The sequence below is a fragment of the Stenella coeruleoalba genome, assembly GCF_951394435.1.
Source record: "Stenella coeruleoalba genome assembly, chromosome: 14".
Taxonomy (NCBI): domain Eukaryota; kingdom Metazoa; phylum Chordata; class Mammalia; order Artiodactyla; family Delphinidae; genus Stenella; species Stenella coeruleoalba.
Window position 1 is genome coordinate 85,764,335 of NC_137160.1, and position 20,820 is coordinate 85,785,154.

General features: G+C 42.5%; 1 long non-coding RNA gene across 2 annotated transcripts; it reads left to right on the forward strand.

Annotated features, from left to right (window-relative positions):
• Positions 1 to 2,014: 2,014 nt before the first annotated feature.
• Positions 2,015 to 12,712, forward strand: LOC307197094. 2 transcript variants are annotated; one of them, XR_013831323.1, is made up of 4 exons: positions 2,015 to 2,139; positions 10,948 to 11,005; positions 11,106 to 11,895; positions 12,178 to 12,712. It is a non-coding gene; the product is annotated as an uncharacterized lncRNA (long non-coding RNA). The 2 variants fall into 2 exon arrangements; XR_013831324.1 differs by having other exon boundaries at positions 11,106 to 11,204.
• The last annotated feature ends 8,108 nt before the right edge of the window (positions 12,713 to 20,820 follow it).

The window sequence follows — 20,820 nt, forward strand, 5'->3', positions numbered from 1 at the left end:
TCTTCTAATAATTTGGATATTAACCCCTTAGCGGTACCTTATTTGCAGATATTTTCTCCCATTCCCTTTTTATTTGGTTGATGGTTCCCTCTGCTGTGCAAAAGCTTTTTTAATTTGCATGTACCTGTGTGCATGCGTGCCTGCACGTACCTGTGTGCTCCTATGTATATGTGTTTGGGGGAGGGTCAGGGGCTTATATAGGTCCAAGATCACCAGGGCATTGATACTGCAGACCAGGCAGAGCTTTAGAGACGTGAGAAAACCTAAAACCACTGGAAATTCTAGCTGGATCTGAAGATTTCTGTAGGTGTTTCTGCAGACAGGTGAGTGCCTTTCCCAAGTGCCCTCCAGACTCTGTTAGCTGCGCACCCACTTTCAAAACTGCCAGCATCATCGGCCGTTTCGGCAAATAGCACATTTTGCTTTCAGGATGAAAAGCAAACTCTCCTTGGAAATCCAGGGTTTGAATAGCTTGCTATGTCTTAACAATCCCCCCTAAACCGAGCCTCGTCTTTCTCCAAGCCCCACAGGAGCCTGTGAATAAACGGACAGAGAGGTAGAGGTCGTTGTGAAGCTGTGTGTGTGAAGCAGCAGCGTGATTTCCTGCTTCAAAAGAGTTGGCAGAATATGAATCGAAATGCTCTCTCTGGTTTCCAAGTCCACTCTTCCCCATCAGCATTATTTCGGAAATATGAAAAAAGATATTTTTCACTAATAGCTTCATCTAGGTCTTTTTCTAACGGAAGACAGGAGGACGGAGCCACTGGCCACCAGGCCTTCCTCCAAAGAGCTCAGCCTGTCTATATAACTGTTAGTCTAATTGGATTCAAAAATAGAAGGAACAGAGAAAGTTTAAAATGAGGTTCATAAAAGAGAAAACAGTTTTTATTTAGAAGTTTATGTGCAAAGTGCAAATACTGCACTTAAGTTTTTTTTTTTGGTTTTGTTTTTGTCTCAAAGTTCTTTAGCACCTACTGAAGAGGTCTTCCTGCATTTATACAATTTATATGCGTTATGGTGGGGTTGCTGTTTGTTTTTAGAAAACTTAAAATATATCGGCAAGTGCAGAGAAGAGTTGAATAGAAACTCTTCCCTCGCTGGAGACCCGTGGAACACTATTACTTTGTAGATGCAAAATAACCATCCAAGGGCATTAAAATCCACCACGGAAATTTTCCTCTTACTCTAAGAAGCCTGGAATATTATCGATAGATAAAACCAGCTAATCTTTGTGTTTTAGGAGAATTAGGAAAATGAGTCTGGCTTTAATTGTTGGTCTGGGTCACTTGCTTAGATGAACTGTGTTTATTTTATTTTAGGTTGAGGATGGTCTCAAAATACTGCAGAGGCTGAGAGAGTAGAGACCACCTTTTTACTCACTGGGATAAAGCACTTTACAGTGAGATGGGGGTTGTTTTGAAATCTGGGGTCTGTGTGTGGCTGACTTTTCTACCCATTTAAAAATATTTTACCAGGTTAAATGGCCAAGGTTATTCTTGACCTATCCCTGTGCCCTTTATTTCTTTGGCCTGAGATTATGTAAAACAAACAGGGAGTTGCTCACAGCTTTGGTATTTTATCACAAGTTTGTTTATTTATTTTTTTAAAAAATATTTATTTATTTATTTTGGCTGTGCCAGGTCTTAGTTGCAACATGTGGGATCTTTTAATTGTAGCATGTGGACTTCTTAGTTGTGGCATGCGGAATCTAGTTCCCTGACCAGGGATCGAACCCAGGACCCCTGCATTGGGAGCGTGGAGTCTTACCCACTGGACCACCAGGGAAGTCCCTTATTGCAAGTTTAGAATTAAACAACCCATTAAGTTTATGATAAAATCTGACCCAATGAATGAAATGACAAACAATGACAGGTGTAGACACTGGCCTCCCCCATCCCACCTCTTAGGAGCAGTTCCTCAGAGCTCTTTGAGAGGCTGTCTCCCAGCCTATCGTCCTCTGTAAGGTCCTCAAATAAAACTGAAACTCACAGCTCTCTTGTGCATTTTTTATTTCAGTCAGCAACTTCTAGAAGCGCCATCACTGTAAAGTGCATCTCGAATGATGAAAACAGATGAAAAGACCAACACTCATTCTGGGCGCTGTTCTAAGCGAGCCTCCACACACCATCCGAGGTTCAGGTAAACGCTGAGACCCAGGAAGGGCAGGCGCTGGGAGGGGAGAATCAAATCACAAAGAAATGGTCAAACCCAGGGGAAAAGAAAGGCTTATAAATCAATGTGAAGGACACACATCCACCTGTTACTTAATATTTTACCGATGATCTGTGCTCTTGGAGGAAAAGGTTATTTATGCAACCAGTGGCAAATTAATGTCAACAACATTGCTTATCTATGACATGGGTTTGAACAACACGCTATCTTATCACATACAAATGTGTATGCCGGCCATTAGCCCCCAGCCCCAGACTACTGTCTCAGAGCAATGGATTAATTCTGGGCTCCTGGGGCCAGACGTGGGCTTACGTACGGACGTATGTATGTATGTATGTATTTAATCTTATTGAAGTACAGTTGATTTACAATGTCATGTTAGTTTCAGGTTACAGCAAAGTGGTTCAGTTATAATATAGAGAGACATATATATATATATATATATATTCTTTTTCAGATTCTTTTTCCAGATAGGTTATTACAAAATACAGACTATAGCTCCCTGTGCTATACAGTAGGTCCTTGTTGTTTATTGATTCTTGCTGTTTATTTATCCCTTCCCCCCTCCTTTCCCCTTTTGTAACCGTAAGTTTGTTTTCTATGTCTGTGAGTCTATTTCCGTTTAGTAAATAAATTCATTTGTATCATATTCTTAGAGTCCACATATAAGTGAGATCGTATGATATTTGTCTTTCTCTGGTGAGTTTGAGGGAGAATCAGGGTGAAGTCCTCCAGGGGACTGATGAGGGATCCGTGTGAACGCAGCAACCACCAGGGGGAGAGTTAGGCAGAGCTGCCGAAGGAGAGCCAGTGGCCTGATGGACGGCTGACGTGCTTTTCTTGGTCATGGAAGCTGCAGGACATGTGAGCCTTACAGAGACTTTCCGAAGGGACCAACGATGTTGTATCAACGTGTACTGGGTCCAGAGAGCATGAAGTTCTTTCACTCAATTAACGGTTCAAGTAAGACTTTTCCTGACCCTGAAGCTCTTCTCGGGATCCCCTGCTCAGACCCTTGGGGGTCACAAAATCACTCAGAGGCTGAGAATTGGCCAAAGGAGAAGACAGGAAGCAAAAACATCTCACCATAAGCTTCCTGTAGAAGGAGACCCAAGCTACGGGAAGGGAGAAGGTTGGCAGATAAATCAAGAACATGGTTTTGATCTGTACCGTGGATGCGATATTTTAATGAAGGAAGTGAGTCTGTGTTCATTACCTCAACTGGCAATGGATGGTCGTACAGAAGGAAGCAAAGAGGGAAAAGTCCCCATGAGACATTTCTGATACCAGCTGTGTTTGGTGGTCTCTGAAAACCACTCCCAGCTTTAATAATGAAATAGAATAAGTTCACAGAACTCAGGAAAGTGCGATTCTTAGGGTTGTAATTTTATTATACCTAAAGGGTACAGTTGGGACCAGTCAAAAGAAGGGATGCTGGGGGAGAGATCCAACTGACCTTTCCCTGCGGAAGCCTGGACAGCATCGCTTCCTCGCATCTGTGATGTGTGACATCAGGCACAAAGCATTGCCTTCTGGGAAGCTCACCTGAGCTTCTTTATTGGAGCTTCATCACATAGGTATGAGAGATTGAACCATGCCAATATAGCTTTTTTTAATTAATTTTATTGAAGTCTAGTTGATTTACAATGTTGTGTTAATTTCTTCTGTACAGCAAGGTGATTCAGTTATACATATATACACATTCTTTTTCCTATTCTTTTCCATGATGGTTTATCACAGGGTATTGGGTCTAGTTCCCTGTGCTATACAGCAGGACCTTGTTGTTTATCTATCTTATACATAGTAGTTTGCATGCATCTGCTCATCCCAAACTCCCAATCCGTGTCTCCCCCCACCCCTCTTGGCATCCCCACATCAGTTCTCTACATCTAAGTCTGTTTCTGTTTTGTAGATAGGTTCATCTGCACATGCTGACGTAGGTGACCTCAGTTTCCAGCCCCCTCCCCTCACTGGGGGTTGGGTAGGCATCACCTGGCTCCAATCCCCAAACCCTGAAACACCTAACTGGTCATTCTGGCCTGGTCAACCCTGGCACTGAGTCGCTTGATTGGCATAAACTCCCAGAAGCGGTCTGAGCAGCCATAACAAAGACACGGTAATCACTAGGGAAATTACAAACCTCCCTTTGAATAAAGTTGAGTCTTTAGTAGCCAAGGGTCTGTTGTTTAAACATGAGCAGAAAAACATGTTGGAACAGGAAAACAAAAACATGTTGGATCAGGAAAATGTTGTCTCCCTTGAGCAGATTTGAAAGGGGCAGTGGGACAGAAAAATTTGTGTTCCAGTCCCACGTCGCCTGCAGTGCATTCTCGTCAGGCAGACATGGACTTGGGGGGATTAGAGTCGAGATCGTGTCGCAGACTGTGTCACAGCTATGACCACGTGATCTGTGTTTTCTTCTCTCATCCCTTGTGACCCCAGGGAGGTCAGTCACCAGGTGGGGTTTGACGTCTATCTTCATGGGGTGACATCCTGGTCCTGGGGGCTACGGCCCTAAAGAGGGGGACACGGTCAGAGGCAGGGGTTGTCAACTTCCGGGTGCTTCCTATCTTGTGAAAAGCTCTCCCACAGTCTCTTTATTTTATCTAGTCAAGAACCTTGGAGGCAGGGAGGTCAGAATATTAGTATTTCGTTTTACGGATGAACTGGCCGCAGCAGTTAGACCTCGCCCACCAGCCCAGCGAGCTGGTGTAGGAATTGGAACCAAGACCCAACCCTTCCTCTGGATCCATGGCTCATTCTAACAGTCCTGAGTTGAAAGTCCAACACTGCCCTTAGGACATGGAGAGGGAGGCTGCTACGACTCTGAGCACAAGAGACCATCAGCCTCTCTCTCTGCACCATCCACCCTGTGCTCTGGCTGGAAGAAGGGCTGTAAAGTCAAGCAGATTGTACCGTCAGTCCCTTGAGCTGAGAAATGTTCAGTGCAGCACCGGAAGCTTATGCCAGCATCGTGCTTTTTACCCCCTCAAAGATGGATGAGTTGGGAAGGTGAGTAGGGAATTGAATTATGCTAGCAGGTCCCGAGACTCGGAATCCAATAACAATCCGGTACGAATAAATATTCTTCTGGCAGTATGTCCGGTTGCGGTCCATTTAGCATGAAGTTGTGAGCTGCAAGACAAAAGCCCAGGAGCTCATTATCATGAGTCGACTTGGAAAAGTTTGGAGCAAGTTCTGAAGTAATTGAGAGTGCATTTGAATAATGGAATGAACATGCTTATTTCTTTATTGTTCAGCGGCTCCGAGGCACTCAACACCCTTCCCTCCTGTGGAATGCCTGGTAGCAGCGGGACAGCTGACCGTCATTTGGCGGAAGAATTAGGAGTGTTATTTTTAACTCCCCATTATTAGAGGAAACACACATCTGGAGCCTTGTAAGGAGTGGTTATTAGCTGTTCAGCTGAGAAATAGCCTTGTGTCTACAATGCATCGTTTTCCAATTATTTTGATATTTTTCAATGCCTTAAATGCTAGAGGCATATAAAATTCAGCTCGTTTAATCTCTCTAAATTATAGTTTCTCCATCTGTCATGGTTTTACAGTTTAATAAAATCATTACTTTTTATAAACCCAGTAAAATCCTGGAAACTATTGGAGGGAGCTCAGCTTCAGCTGGAATTTTTTTTTTTTTTTTTTTTTTTTTAGGAAGAATAAATATATCTGAACTGGAAAATAATTTTCATATTTTCAGTCTGCTAAGAGAGTTTGGTGAAATTTACTGGGTCACTCATCAAGCTGACAAAAAGAAATGTACTTTTATATTTGTCTCATGAGATATTTCCAAAGACTGTGGTATCAGAAAGTAGTGCTTTTTGCTGAAATAAAAAGAAATAAGGCAGACTCCTTGACCCCCATAACTCAATTCCACACCCCTATGGTTTTGACTGCATTTATCAATCTTTCTTTATTGAAACTCACATATCCAGCTCAGATCTCTGAAATGTTGAATAGAGGGGTGGAAGGGTCTGTATGTTTTGCTGAATGCATGCCATGAACTAAGCCAATAGCAACATACACGTGAAAAAGTGAAATTTGCACTGTCAAAGAAAGGGTAGTTGTGCTAAGGTCAGTTTCATGCTAAAGCAATAGGAAACGTTCTGCATTTTTAGAACCTCTGGGAAAACTGCATGGGAGCCCAGAATATATTTTTCACCGGTGCACTATAGTTTGGGGGATGTGACCATTAGAAACTCAGTTTCATTGGGAATCCTCCAGTGCACCTTTGTATCAGTGCCCACTAACAAATACTCAAGTAGATGGATTTATAAAATAGGGTTTTGTTATTTCATACAACACAGGTCTAAAGCTGGGTGACCACATCGTTGGTTCAGAAGCTTGTAGATATCTTTGAACACCCAGGATTTTTCCATCTTTCTGCTCCAGTTTCTTCAGTCTATTAGCTTGGCCCTTATGGTCACCGTCTCATGACACCAAAATAGCTGCCAGTGCTCCAAGCATCACGCCCTCATCCGATCATAGTTAAAAGCAGGACAAAGTCAGGGGTCTCTTTAATTAATAAAAAATACCTTTATAGAACCCCTCAATCAGATTTTCCCACAGGTAACTTTGGCAAGGATTTGGTCACATGCTGTTGACAAAGGAGATCAGAAAGACCCTAAGGTAGTGAATTGTATCAGCAAAAGTGAGGAGAAGTAGAATAGCTGGGGATAGGCAACAGAGAGCTTTCCATGTATCTCTAGACATAATTAGGGCATCCTTTGCTCTGACAAAAACACTTTATGACCCATAAACCTCATTAATTCAAATGCTCCTCATTTGAGATTCATGGCAACTTGGTCAAGGAAAAGTTATAAACTAAGAAAATATCTGGTAAGCAAAGAAAAGGTGTCTAAAATAATAGTTCAGAATGACAAAAGTATGGAAATACCACAACCTCTTCTAAGGGCTAAACAAGCCCACATTTATAGCTACCTAATAAGATCGAGTCAATGTAGTGTTTCTTCTAATTATCTCACTGTTTTTCTGTTTTCTATCACTGTTATAAACAGAAATTAAATAGAAAAATATTATGCAGATAAAAATGTGACCCACTCTCCTCATGCCCAACCAAAGCCCTTTCTCCTCTTTCCCTGCCAACTGATCCCAACTTTGTACTGAGTGGTCCCATATCCCACCCCCAGTCCCAGGAATGAAGCCTGATTCGTTCTAAGGAGACCAAGCCCCCTTGCCTGCGATTGGTCTAAGGTTGAGCATGTGACCCAGTAGTGGCCAGAAAGTCAGAAAGGGCGGTCAAAAGTGGAGCTTGTGGGAAAATAAAGAGACAAACCAAAATACGGGGGGAAAAAAACTTTCCAAGAAGAAAAAGAGTCTTTCAAAGACTTTTGTTGCTCTTGCTGTTCATCTCTTTCCTCCTTGGGAGGCTAATGTGTAAGCATTTCCTGTTTGAAGCCCAGGTAACAATATGTGTCCAGGTAAGAAAAACAAACAAACACATGTACAAGCACAGACTGAGATCTCTGGGAACTGCCTTCCTCCAGACTGCTGGTTGTGCAAGCCAGTTCATCATCTGCTCTGCCCGCTTCAGATGTTAATCGTAGCTAAACATTCTAACTGGTCTAAAGAAATACCACCTGATTCTCGCCAAAGCTACTGGCTGTGATGGTCATTGCTGTCTCTGATGAAAAGGAAAACCCGTAAGGGCTGGAGATGTCAAAGACATCCCACCCTCAAAATGAGACTTTCTCCTCAATATCATGGGGAAGGTTGAAAGAGAATAGAAATAAAAATCGAAACTGAAATAAAATGTCTCATGATGTGACCCTATGTTGTTAAATGCTCCCTGAGCATCACCTAAAGTCATTTTTTACATCACCAATGGGACTGTCTACTGGCTGGAAAACATTGTTAACATATGTACTAACCAGAATCGATATATTTATGCCTCTGAGACTATTTTAAATATATAGCAAGAAGCAGATTCTTCTGGGTGAGAAATATTGATATTACCCACCATGATTTTTAAAATAGCTTTTGCTTGCATGAACCAGAATGAAGAAACACTATTTAAAACACTGTGTGTGTGTGTGTGTAGATGTGTGTGTTATACAAGCACATATGTCAGTTCATGTATTCTTCTGTCATTTTAGTTCCAAATTTCATAACAAGAAATCAGTAGATGGTTAGTAATGACCTGGAACATATCAAGCTGTTTTCAGAAATAATAAGAATTTTTATCGTTGTTAGTGGCAGAATGCCATTGTTGGCTCAAGTGAATTTTGAAACACAATGTTTTGATGTTTAAATCTACAACAATTTGTGTGTGTGGAGATTTATTGTGGTGGGGTGAGATGCTGTCAGAAGGAAGAAATATCTCTTTTGCCTTAGAACTTAATCTAGAGGCAGATTTCATTTTTTCCTTAGGGGTCTTGTTGCCATGCACGCCTATTTCTCTCCCAAACCTTCTCTTCTACTATCGTTTAATCGGCATTTTCCAATTTCAGATTTTTGTTGAACTGTTCTTACAACTTTTCCCACCATCACAATAATATTGGTACTATTATCTACATAATATTTACTTTAAAATTCTTATTTTACTTAAATAAATGTATTTTTAGAGGAAATCTTAAAAACAGGAAACTGCATAAATACTATGAATGGAAAACCATGATCATGTGTCAAAAATAGCAGGTAATTATGGAAATAAAACAAATACAGAACATCATGACCTAGATGCTGCTACTTGCCTTAGGCTTTGAGCCTGCGTTCTGCTTCCTTTATGTCAGAAAGGAAGCTTCCAGAGTATCAGAAAGGATTCAGAGCTATAGAGGCATCAAACGAACAAATTCCTCATGACGCAGGCAGAAGGTTCCAAAGGGTTATAGAAAGGGAATCACTTAGTCACCTTGAGTTGTAATGTAATTTCAGCTCCACTGCCTATCACCTAGAATCATGCCTGACCCCCTGGTGTAGAGATCCTCTGCTTTGTGACTGACCAGGTTGGGAGCCCACAGTGATGGGCAACATTAGCCCCACCCCCATCCCAGGGGATGTTTCACGATTGGTCTAATCCAATCAGGTAATCCCATTCCCCTGTCAGTGATTGGGCCAGAGATGGGGCATGTGACCATGTTATGGCCAATCAGACATTAGATGTCTTCTGGTTCCTCCTAGGAAACATTTTCCTCTTTGATAGCAATTATAATAGGAGAAATCTCCTATTGGTCCCTGTTCTTGTTGGCTGAGTTTTGTGTGCCTGAACACATTTACAACGTATACATACGTCCTTTGTTCATACCTGTTTATGCCGTGGTTATTCCCAGGGTCTGACCTTGTTTGTCCTGTGCTCTCTGCTAGTATAGTCTTCCTCTCATTAACCTATACAAATCCCAATCATCTTTTTATCTTCAAAAAGCAGGTGCTAGGAAGACTTCTGTGAGATAAAATATTTTGGGAGGAGATGCCAAGAAGATAAAAATATTACACAACAAAAGCAAAAAAATCCTTTAGGATTTTGTATCAGTCTGGATAGTATATCTGTCTGTATCAAGTATTGGGGGTTCAATAGGTTTACTACTGGAATTAGACTGTGGGCAGACCTGGGAGAGGGAAGGTCTGGAGGCTGCAGCTGGGGGATCAGAGGCAAAGTCGCAGTGATTTCAGCCTGAAGCAGTGGAGCTCAGAGGAAGTCTGATAAGCTGCTCTGAGCTTGTCCAGAGTGCTGTGAAGCCGTCACATCTATCTACCATGGACTCGGGGTGATAATGGCTTTTGCTTCATTTTTGCCTTCCCAATCTCATTTGATTTCCTCTTAGTGGTAGAGACTTCTGGAAAGTAGTCCCCAGGCTTAGAAGGGAGTAGTGGTGGGGTTAAATTGGCAAAAAATAATCCAATACAGATTTGTATGTACCAAGGGAAAAGAAAAAACAAATTTGGAACCCTCTTTCCTCCTTTCTTTCTTTCTTTCAGAGAATACTGGATAATCATCTACGACACACCAGTACTGTCCTATACTTGGGGTGACAGTGCTAGGGACTGAATGTTTTTGTCCCCTCAAAATTCATATGCTGAAACCCTAGTCCCCAGATGTGATGGTATTTAGAGTTGGGACCTTTGGGAGGTAATTAGGTTTAAATGAGGTCATAGGTTTAGTGCCCCTATAAGAAGAGATGCCAGAGCGCTCCCTCTCTCCCTCCCTCTCTCTCCCTCCCTCTCTCTCTCTCTCTCTCTCTCTCTCTCTGTCTTGCTCTCCCGCTGCCCTGCCATCTCTTTGTCTCTGTCTGTCTCTCTCTCCCTGCGATGTGAGCACACAAAAAGAAGTCAGCTGTCTTCCAGTAGAGCACAGTCCCACCAAAAACTGAATTGGCTACAACCTTGATCTTGGACAGCTAGCCTACAGAACTGTGAGAAATGCCCATTCTGTGGCATTTTTGATGGCAGTCCTAGCCAAGCAAGACAACAGTGAATAAAGGAGACACAATCCTTGTTCATGATTGTTTTTACAGTTAGATGATGGTGATGGTGATGGTGATGATGATGCTGTCTCATTGCTGTCATTGCACCTGGTACAGGTTTATAGCTACTTTTTTTTATTTCCCTGGGGAATAAACTGCGTGATCCTTTTGTAGGTGTCCCCTGTTCAGAAAGCTGATTTTGGACCATCTAAATGCAAAACTCTGATCCCTAGTTAGGTGGGGGCTGGGAAGGGGTGAGATAAGATTTTTAAAAAGGAAAATAACAGAAGCAAAACAGCATATATCCCTTTTTATTTTTTCTTCCTTATTTTTTTCCTAGAAATTAGATTTTTGTGGCATCAGTTTCTCCCTGAATTCAAGAAATCCTCAACAGGATGGTAAGAGGTGCATGTTAGTGAGCGACAACTTTAATCTTTATGGATTAAGGGATGGACTTCGGCGATGTCACCTAATCTGCATTTTTCTCCTTCTTTACAGGTGGGTGGCAGTGAGCTTGCTGTGTTGAGATAACTCAGGATGCAGGCTTGACTGGTTATTATAGCCAAGATGAAGTGCACAGTCTTTTCAAGAAGAAAGGTAGTAATGAGACTCAAGCATTCCTTCCAGTGCTACAGGAGAAGAAAATCAAACACAGTTTTCAAGCAGGGTTTCCAAGTTTCCTTTGACGGTTTTCCATTTTCACGTTAGTGACCCCTGCAGCAAATACCTGTAGGTGGGTTCAGATTCAATCCGTAGAAGGGAGATGACTACAGCCCACCATTCCTGTGCTGTGACGAAGGCCATATCCTAATGCATTTCAGGTTCTTTAAGGCTTTTTACCTTAGTGGCACCACGAAACCAATCATTGGGGATTAAACACATTGGAGGAGAAACACATCCCAAATGAGAATTGCTGAGGCTAGGAGGCTCCTATCATTTATTGGATTAGTTATAAGACTTTACACAAGACTGTGATATTTGTTTCGCTGCTGCGGCGTGACTGGTGAAATGAAAAGATGTACCAGGGGAGTGCTCATCAGACGTTCTCTTATTTCCTCCGTCGTTTTCATAGAGCTGGGAGGAATCTGTCACTCAGAAATTAACGCCACATCATATAATATGAGGAACAAAAGTAAGATATGAGATGGAGACATTTTGGCCTCAGAACAATAACCCCATCGATTGAGTTAAATGTGTTTGACGCAGGCATCCACCTGGGTGAAATCATCATGGCTCCTGGCAGCCAATAGGAACACATGGACCAGCTCAACTCGCGGGAGAGAGGCTGGTAAACCAGATGTCCCGAGCTCCCGTGTCTGTGTGTTTTAAATGTCCCAGAATTATTTGTGGGTATTGACAGATTGAGATTCATAGGAATCTCCAGCACAGAGCTATTGTGGGATGTTTCCAAATTCCCCAAGTTAATTTATAACTGGAGATAGAATTTCAGTCACTTCCTTTGTATGGATGGAAAGCCAGCTCATGAGCCCATACGTGTTTCTGGGGGGCATTTTGACGACATTTGCTGAGAATTACAAATACTTCCAATAATATTTCTCTCTGCATCTAGAATAGCACCATGAGGAGGCATCTGGGATCGAACCATCTCACATCTGCCCAACAATATTCACACAAATGCTATGGGCCCACGGCCTTCAGACATGACTGCGTAACTCCGGGTTGAATTTCAATCAGTATTTTGCCTAAGAGAGAGATGAAGAAGAAACTGCACACAGGTAATTGACTCGAGTAATGCATTCTGTATCTCAAAGAGTAGAGCTTGAGACCTGTAGACTGAAGAAAAATGGAAAACAGGCCATACTGACTGCATTCATACGACAGAGGGGGTTCCCTTCCTCCCCACCAGCAGGGCAACCCCACTCCCTCCCCTCCCTGTATCTAATCTTCTCTCATGTGCTCATATGGGTTTGGTGTTTATTGTTTGTTTATCTAGCAGTTGCTTCTAAGAGAAGAGTATACGAGTATATTCAGAGCACATAGAAAAGTGAAAGAATATTTTCTTGAGTCACGTAATAAATGCTCTCATGATCTTTTATTGATAAAAAGAAAGGTAACAGGCTTCTAGCTGTCTCCCTCCTTTTAGACTGGCTATTTCCTTCTCACATGTACCAAATTATCCCCTACGTAAAATGGGGAGAGTGGAGATTCTCCTACACTTTAGAACCAGGTAACTTACGACCCCGCCTGTAAGATAGGAGCTGAAGAGTCACAGGGAACAAGCACGTGTGATGTGGTTGGTTGATGAGAGCCAGACGGTGAAGGGTCTTCTGAGTTATTGCTAAACTATCGTTCTTTGTTCAGTGGATCCTGGGAGCTATAGAGGGTTTTCAAGCATATGAGTGATAAATACATTAATGATTGGAAAGACATCCATTATGGCTTGTGGAGTGAGGATGAAGGAGCATCTGGGAACACAGAGCAGTGCCGCCGTCCCTTCAGCCCAGGCTGGGCAGCAAAGACACGTGGTCATAGAACTGTAGACCCTGTGACCATGAGGTCAGGATCTCATCTAGGTCCTGACCCCCGTCAGCTGTACCAGCCCATGCTTCCCACTCTCCAGTCCTTTGTGTACAACCCACCAGGGTTTGAGCATCTTCTTGTTACTATTTTTTTTGTAATTTTCACTTTTCTTTTAAACTTTTTGTACGTTTATACAGAACATGTGCAGAGCTTGAACTTTACAAACTCCAAACACCCAGGTAAAACTCCAGAACATCACCAGGGCTCCAGAAAAGCCACTCACGTCCCCTTCCCGTCCCTACTGCTCCCCAAGAGTAACAACTACCCTCACTTCTAACACTCTAAACTCAGTAGAAAACAATGAGGCCATGTCTTGAACAGGCACCTCACTGAAGAGGCTAAGTGGCCAAGAAGCCTAGGAAAGGTTCCCAAGGGAAATCTAATGCAATACCCCTATACACTCACCATATGGCTCAGACGAAAAAGAAATTTGCAAAGTCTTGGCGAGAATGCGGGGTGACCAGAACCCTGGCATTCTCTGCTGATGGAGAGTGAATTGGTACCAGTCCTTTGATGAATCCTCAGGCGCCATCTCCCAAAGCTGTGCACGTGCATTCCTTCTGATTCCTGTGTGTGCACGCACCCTGGAAGTGCACATGCAACACCCCAAGAGACACACCCGGAATGTCCGTGGCAGCTCTGCTTGTCACAGCCCCAAATAGGGAAGTATCCAAAAGCACACCCCACAGTAGAATGGATGGCTAAATCATGGTCTATTCACTCACTGGAGTACTGCGCAGCACTGAGAATGATGAGACTGTCGTATGCAACACTAGTGGGTCACATGATCCTACGGAATGAAGAAAGTGGGGCTCCAAAGAGCACATGATGTAGGATTGTATGTGTGTATGTATGTACGAATGAATGCAAGTATTTACGGTTGAACCTCAAACAGTGCAGCCGTCAGGAGCCCCCACCCTCTGTGCCATGGAAAATTCTTGTATAATTTATAGTGAAGTCCTCCCTATGCACAGTTCTTCCACATCTGTAGTTCCACACATATGGATTCAACCAACTACAGATGGTGTAGCACTGTACTGTTTACTATTTTTTAAGCTTTATCTTTAAGCAGGTTTAGGTTTATAACAAAACTGAGATTTCCCTGCTACCGCCTGTCCTCACAGGTGCATAGTCTCCCCCATTATCAATAACACTCACCAGAACGGTGTATTTTCTGCCAAGGATGAACCTATATGGACATATGAGAAACATGAAATTCCATACTTTTAGGGTTCACTCTTAGGATTGTACATTCTGTGTACTATTTACTATTTAAAAAAAATCCCCATGTAAGTAGACTCATGAAATTCAAACCCATGTTGTTCAAGGGTCAACTGTATGCAGATTTATTTTTATCTATCATCTACCTATCTATCTTTCTATCAGTCATCTATCATTTATCTATTTATCTGTCCTCTCTTACCTATCAATGTATTCTGTCTATCTATCTATGTATCATCTATCTACCTAGTATTTCTCTCTCTCTCTCTCCCTCCCTGTCTTTCTCCCTCTCTCTCTCTTTATCTATCTCTTCCCTTTCCCAGGCACTAATGTGCAGCTTTTAAGTGAAAAGCAGGTCTGTACTGAAGAAATGTCTTTATTCTCAAACACCTGGCTGTCATGAAATACACACACTGATAAAGTCAGGACTGACCCCTTGCTGTTCATCAAGTTTAAAAATATTTTATGGGAATGACTAAGGCAATGACTTTTCAAACTGTCATGCTGTGGAAGACTGAGAATAGGCAAACCCATTTTGCAAGTGATAAGTTTTAAGGAAAAAAATGCTTTTTAAGAATTTTTAGTTATAATTTTAATTCTGCTATTAATTTTTTTTTTTTTTTTTTTTATTTGCGGTACGCGGGCCTCTCACTGCTGTGGCCTCTCCCGTTGCGGAGCACAGGCTCCGGACGCGCAGGCTTAGCGGTCATGGCTCACGGGCCCAGCCGCTCCGCGGCATATGGGATCTTCCCGGACCAGGGCACGAACCCATGTCCCCGGCATCGGCAGGCGGACTCTCAACCACTGCGCCACCAGGGAAGCCCCTGAAAGCCCTTTTTTGCTAATGAGAGACATTTGTTTATTTTCTTTCCCTCTTTGTTTCTTCCTTCCTTCCTTCCTTCCTTTCTTCTTTCTCTCTTTCTTTCTTTCCTCCTCCCTCCCTCTTTCTTTCTTCCTTCCTTTCTTTCTTTTTCTTTCTTTCCTGCCTTCTTTCCTTCCTTCTTTCTTCCTTCCTTTCTTCCTTTCTTTCTTTCTTTCTCTCTTTTTCTCTCTTTTTTTCTTTCCCTCTTTTTTTGTAAATGTGCATTTGCTTAATAGGCACTTTTTTTTTAATGTCAAGCAAGAGTGCCATAACTTTAAGAAATTTATCAGAGTCATGGACATTTTTTGGTCATTAAAAATACATTTAGTAAAGCTGCCGCTGTTAACCAGGAGGAAAAAGATTGTGGGAGAGAGGAACATGTTTAGGAGAAAAAGGATGAAATTAAGGGCTTAGAAAGCTGTGTCTCTGTGAGAAGCAGAATGATTTCCCCTAAAGACGGTCCAGTCCTAACCCTCGGAACCTGTGAACATGCTCCCTTATGTGGGAAATGGGACTTGGCAAGTTGATTAAACTAAGAATCATGATATACAGTTATCTTGGGATAATTCATGGTTGATCCAGGTAGAACCAACAGAATCACAAAGGTCCTTATAAGAGGGAGGTGGGAGGTCAGAATCAAAGATGTGACAATGGAAGCAGAGGTCATGATGATGATAGAACAAAAGCCGAGGGATGCTGGTCCCTAGAAGCTGGAAAAGCCAGGGAAAGGGGTTCTCCCCTAGAGCATCCACAAGGAACACAGCCCTGCCGGCACCATGATTTTAGGGCTACAGATCTCTAGAACTATAAGATAATAAATGTGTGGGTCTTCTTAAGCTGCTGAGTTTATGGGGGCTGGTTACAGAAGCAAGGGGAAATGAACGCAGAGCCTAAGCACCTTGCCCCCTGAACGCCAGAGAGCAGAATTCAGTGTTAACGCATTGCATTGGCAGAAGGACCAGAAGTACAGCCACGAACAGGACTTTTATGTCACAAGGTAATAAATAACAATGAAGCTCGTCTTCTCGCGGTGCTTCCTGTGAAGCAAGGCACCATCACAGCGCTTTGCTTATAGTGGCTCATAGAGTCCCAACAATAGATGTGAAATAGGCATTATCAGCCCCACTTGACAGATAAACAAAGTGAAGCCCAGAGACGCGGCAAAAAAGAAAGACCCGCCTCACTCAGCTTGTGTGGGTCCAGATCCCATGATCTTTGCCACTGCCCTGAGCTGCCTCTTCTAGGAGACTGGGTTTTGAATATAAAATTCAGACTCTTAGAATCAAAAGGCCTGTTCGAATGAATTAAAAGAAGTATAGGGACTGGTGCATTTGAGATGTCTGCTCTGAACTTGCATGAACACTTAACGATGATATCCAAGGCGAAGACTTTACGGTGCTTTTCGGGAGAGAAAGATGAGCAGAACCGGTTGCTTTTGTAGTTGTTATTATTGTGACTATCATTTATATGCAGTTATGATGCGACCTAAAACAGTGCTTCCATCTTAACTTAAATAGCCACAATCCTCTACTTCCTGGCTCACCAAACCTTTTCACCTTAGACAAGACAAAGGTTTTGTTGATCCCCAGTTAAATTAATTGTTCCCAGTTTCTGCATCAATAATGGAATCCTGGGCTTCCCTGGTGGCACAGTGGTTGAGAGTCCGCCTGCCGATGCAGGGGACGCGGGTTCGTGCCCCGGTCCGGGAAGATCCCACATGCCGCGGAGCAGCTGGGCCCGTGAGCCATGGCCGCTGAGCCTGCGCGTCCGGAACCTGTGCTCCGCAACGGGAGAGGCCACAGCAGTGAGAGGCCCGCGTACCGCAAAAAAAATAAATAAATAAATATAATAATAATAATAATGGAATCCTAATTAATGGAGCTTTATGGACTTTGAAAAGTAACAAATGATGGTTGTTGGCTTGAAGTGCGGCTTGTAGACATGTAGATGATTTGCAACACTTGCAAAGGACTTTGTAAATATTTTAAAAATATTTTACTTCTCCTGGCTATAAAGAGCCCTTTTGCTATTACGTTAAAATCTATTTAAATTAATGCTTAGTTACGCTGGAAATGCTTGCGTGATTTAATGTAAAACTAAACTTTTACTATGTGACTAAATCTCTTTAAGAGTCTAGCCTGAATCTTCTCTCTTCTCCCCTCAACAATTTCAGCGCCTAACTCAGCGGTAGCCTGATGTTGCTTTGGGGTGAATCATTCCTTACTTTTACGGGACATTCTCATTCATATAGATGTCACTGTGTGTGCTATTTGTGGCTGGTTTTTGTTTTTGTTTTTGTTTCTGGCGGCACTGCACGGCTTGTGGGATCTTAGTTCCCCGACTAGGGATCAAACCCGGGCCCTCAGCAGTAGAGCACTGAGCCCTAACCACTGGACTGCCAGGGAATTCCCTGTGGCTAGTTTTTTGGGGTTTTTTTTTAACTTTTTATTTTATATTGGAGTAGAGTTGATGAACAATGTCGTGTTAGTTTCAGGTTTACAGCAAAGTGATTCAGTTATACATATACACATATCTATTCTTTTTCAGCTTCTTTTTCCATTTAGATTGTTACATAATATTGAGCAGAGTTTCCTGGCTAGTTTGGATAGAGTACAAGAATGCCTTTGTTTGCACTGCTTTCTACCAGGCTAAGAGATTTCATCCAGAACTAAATCAGCGTTCTCATCAAACGCTTTTATCCTCCTTAATCATTTACCTTTCCCAGCTCTGCCTTATTTTTTTTCTTCTTTGAGAACCTGAACACAGTCTCTGACTTCCTTCTCCGCTCCCGTCTTTATCCCAGGAGAAGGAGAAGGGGGTCTCTGGAGCGTAAGGGAGGATGTAGCGTCTGCAGATCCCCTCCCAGCTGCTCAGCTTCTGCTTGGAGACCTTCCCCACTTAATCACTTATTCATCACCCTGCTCTTCCGAAGGGGCTGGAGTTATGCTAAGTCTGAGTGATGTCCTGGACGAAATATCCAACGTTTCAGTTCCATTTCTCCTCCCATCGCCAAGAAGGTTGCCATTCGGCTCATACAGTGAAACTGACCTTTCATAGCATTTCACCAGCTAATTCCTATGATACCAAGGTGTCATCCCTGAATTTATCTAGAGTAAAAGCTTGCTTGGATTCAAGGAACAGAGGGAACTTTGGCTTTCGGGTGGCTTGAGGAGGTAGGGCAAAGGCCACCTTCCCTATTTGCCACTCTGTATATCTAACAAATAACTAAGCAAATTTGCTGGAAACCATTCTTTGAGTTTTAAAAGGAAAGTAACATCTTGGCACACAGATCTTTGTTCTGTGCTTGAAAAACCAGTGAAGAATAATGCTTTCCCACTCGTGTTGCCCCATTTCTGGACAAGCAGGAACTCCGGGAAATTCAGCTTTTCAGGCCACTTGTGCTGTGGGTACCACACACCTGGCTGATTCTTCACTGTCATCAAAGCATCTGGGCTAAATAGGTGTGCACCAAGCCAATGAGAATTTGGGGCGGTTTCTTTCCACACAAGATTTAGGGACATCAGCTTCTTGTTATTTTTTCCCACAGTTTGATTATATTCTACTCTTCTCAGTTGCATTCAAATAATTCCTTTAAAATGATTAATTAGCAACAGCCCCATGCCTGGCTGGAGCCCCACGGTGCAGGCGAAGAGACGGCCATGTCGAGAGGGAGGTCCCTCAAACTTGCAAAATCCACTCGGTTTGCAATTGTCACTGGCTTTTCACTTCACTGGGATGAAGTTCCCTGAAGTTGTCCCATATTTCTAGTAATTTCTCTTTGGAGGCTCCATCGGTGAAGACTAAAGTTCTAATAAATTAGCCAGCCTTGGTGTGACAAGATGTCCTCAAGTCACAGTAGACTGTCAACCAACAGAACCGCTGTCATTGGCTTTTCTTGACCATTTGTCACTGTCTGTAATTAATTACAGCTCTTTAAGCCCAGGCATCGATTATAGAGATAAAGCATAATAGAAGCCTTTTATGTTGGATTCTCTATTTCTTTTATTGTGCATTTCCTTCCCGTCTCTTCTACCAGAGAGTTCCTGGAAGTGGTCTTTGTGTGCAAATTCTAATTATCATTCTTAGGTCTTGCAAGCCACTTTCCCCTCCTGCGTGGGGACATTTTTTCTATTTCTTGATTATTGTCTATTATTCCAACACAAAAGGAGACAATTAGGTGAACACTGACCTTGGCATGGACAGAACATTAATTATCATTGGGATAAATGTCAGAGTGCCTACAGTTGCCATCAAAGAAACAGATGTTTTACTTTCAAGTGCGAAGTTGGGTATAAAAAATGCAAGGAAGAAAGAAGAAGGTCCTTACTGTTCAATCATGTAGCTGGAACAGGGCCAGTTCTGGGCAATGGCTTTCTTAACAGGGGTTCACCTAAGGACTAGGAGCCTGATTCTTTCTCTTTTTATTGAAGTATAGTTGATTTAAAATGTTGTGCTAATTTCTGCTGTACAGCAAAGTGATTCACTTATACATATATATACATTCTTTTTCATATTCTTTTCCATTATGGTTTATCACAGGATATTGAATATAGTTCCCTGTGCTATATAGTAGGACCTTGTTTATCCATTCATCTGCTAATCCCAAACTCCTAATCCATCCCTCTCCCCTCCCCCTCCCCCTTGGCAACCACAAGTCTGTTCTCTATGTCTGTGAGTCTGTTTCTCTTTTGTAGATAAGTTCATTTGTGTCATATTTTAGATTCCACCCATAAGTGATATCATATGATATTTGTCTTTCTCTGTCTGACTTACTTTATTTAGTATGATCATCTCTAGGTCTACCCATGTTGCTGCAAATGGCATGATTTCATTCTTTTTCATGGCTGAGTAATATTCCATTGTGTATATGTACCACATCTTCTTTATCCATTCATCTGTCGATGGGCATTCAGGTTGCGTCCATGTCTTGACTGCTGTGAACACGGGGGTGCATATGTACCACATCTTCTTTATCTGTTCCTCTGTCGATGGACATCCAGGTTGCGTCCATGTCTTGGCTGCTGTGGACACAGGGGTGCATGTGTGTCTCTAACTTCCTTGTGAATTGTAGTTTTGATGCAACGGCAAATTTATGTGAAGGTGGTTGTCCTTGAATAGTCACTGTTTATGATATTTGAAGAGAATCACACAGGATACTAAATAAAATAAAACAATTGATTTGAGTAAATATAGTTCTTACTGCAGCAAAGATGAAAATCCGAGAAAGTTTTTGCTTTCCTTCTCTCAACCTCATCTTCCCTCCTCTGTAAAGTGAGGGGGCTGGATAAGATCCAGGCAGGTCTCCCAAGTGTTTAGTAGGAAACATGCAGGACAGGAGTCCTGGTGGCATCAAAGCTCTTCCACAGTCAACACTGGGAGACCATGCAAATTGTATCCCTGTCTTGGAGTTTCAGCCGGCATAATAAAATAGTAGTGATTCTGCAGGGACATAGAGAATAGACTGGTGCTTGCCAAGGGGGAGGAGGGGTGGGAGAGGGTAGGAGTGGGAGTTGGGGATCAACAGATGCAGACTGGTATATGTAGGATGGAGAAACAACAAGGTCCTGCTGTATAGCACAGGGAACTATA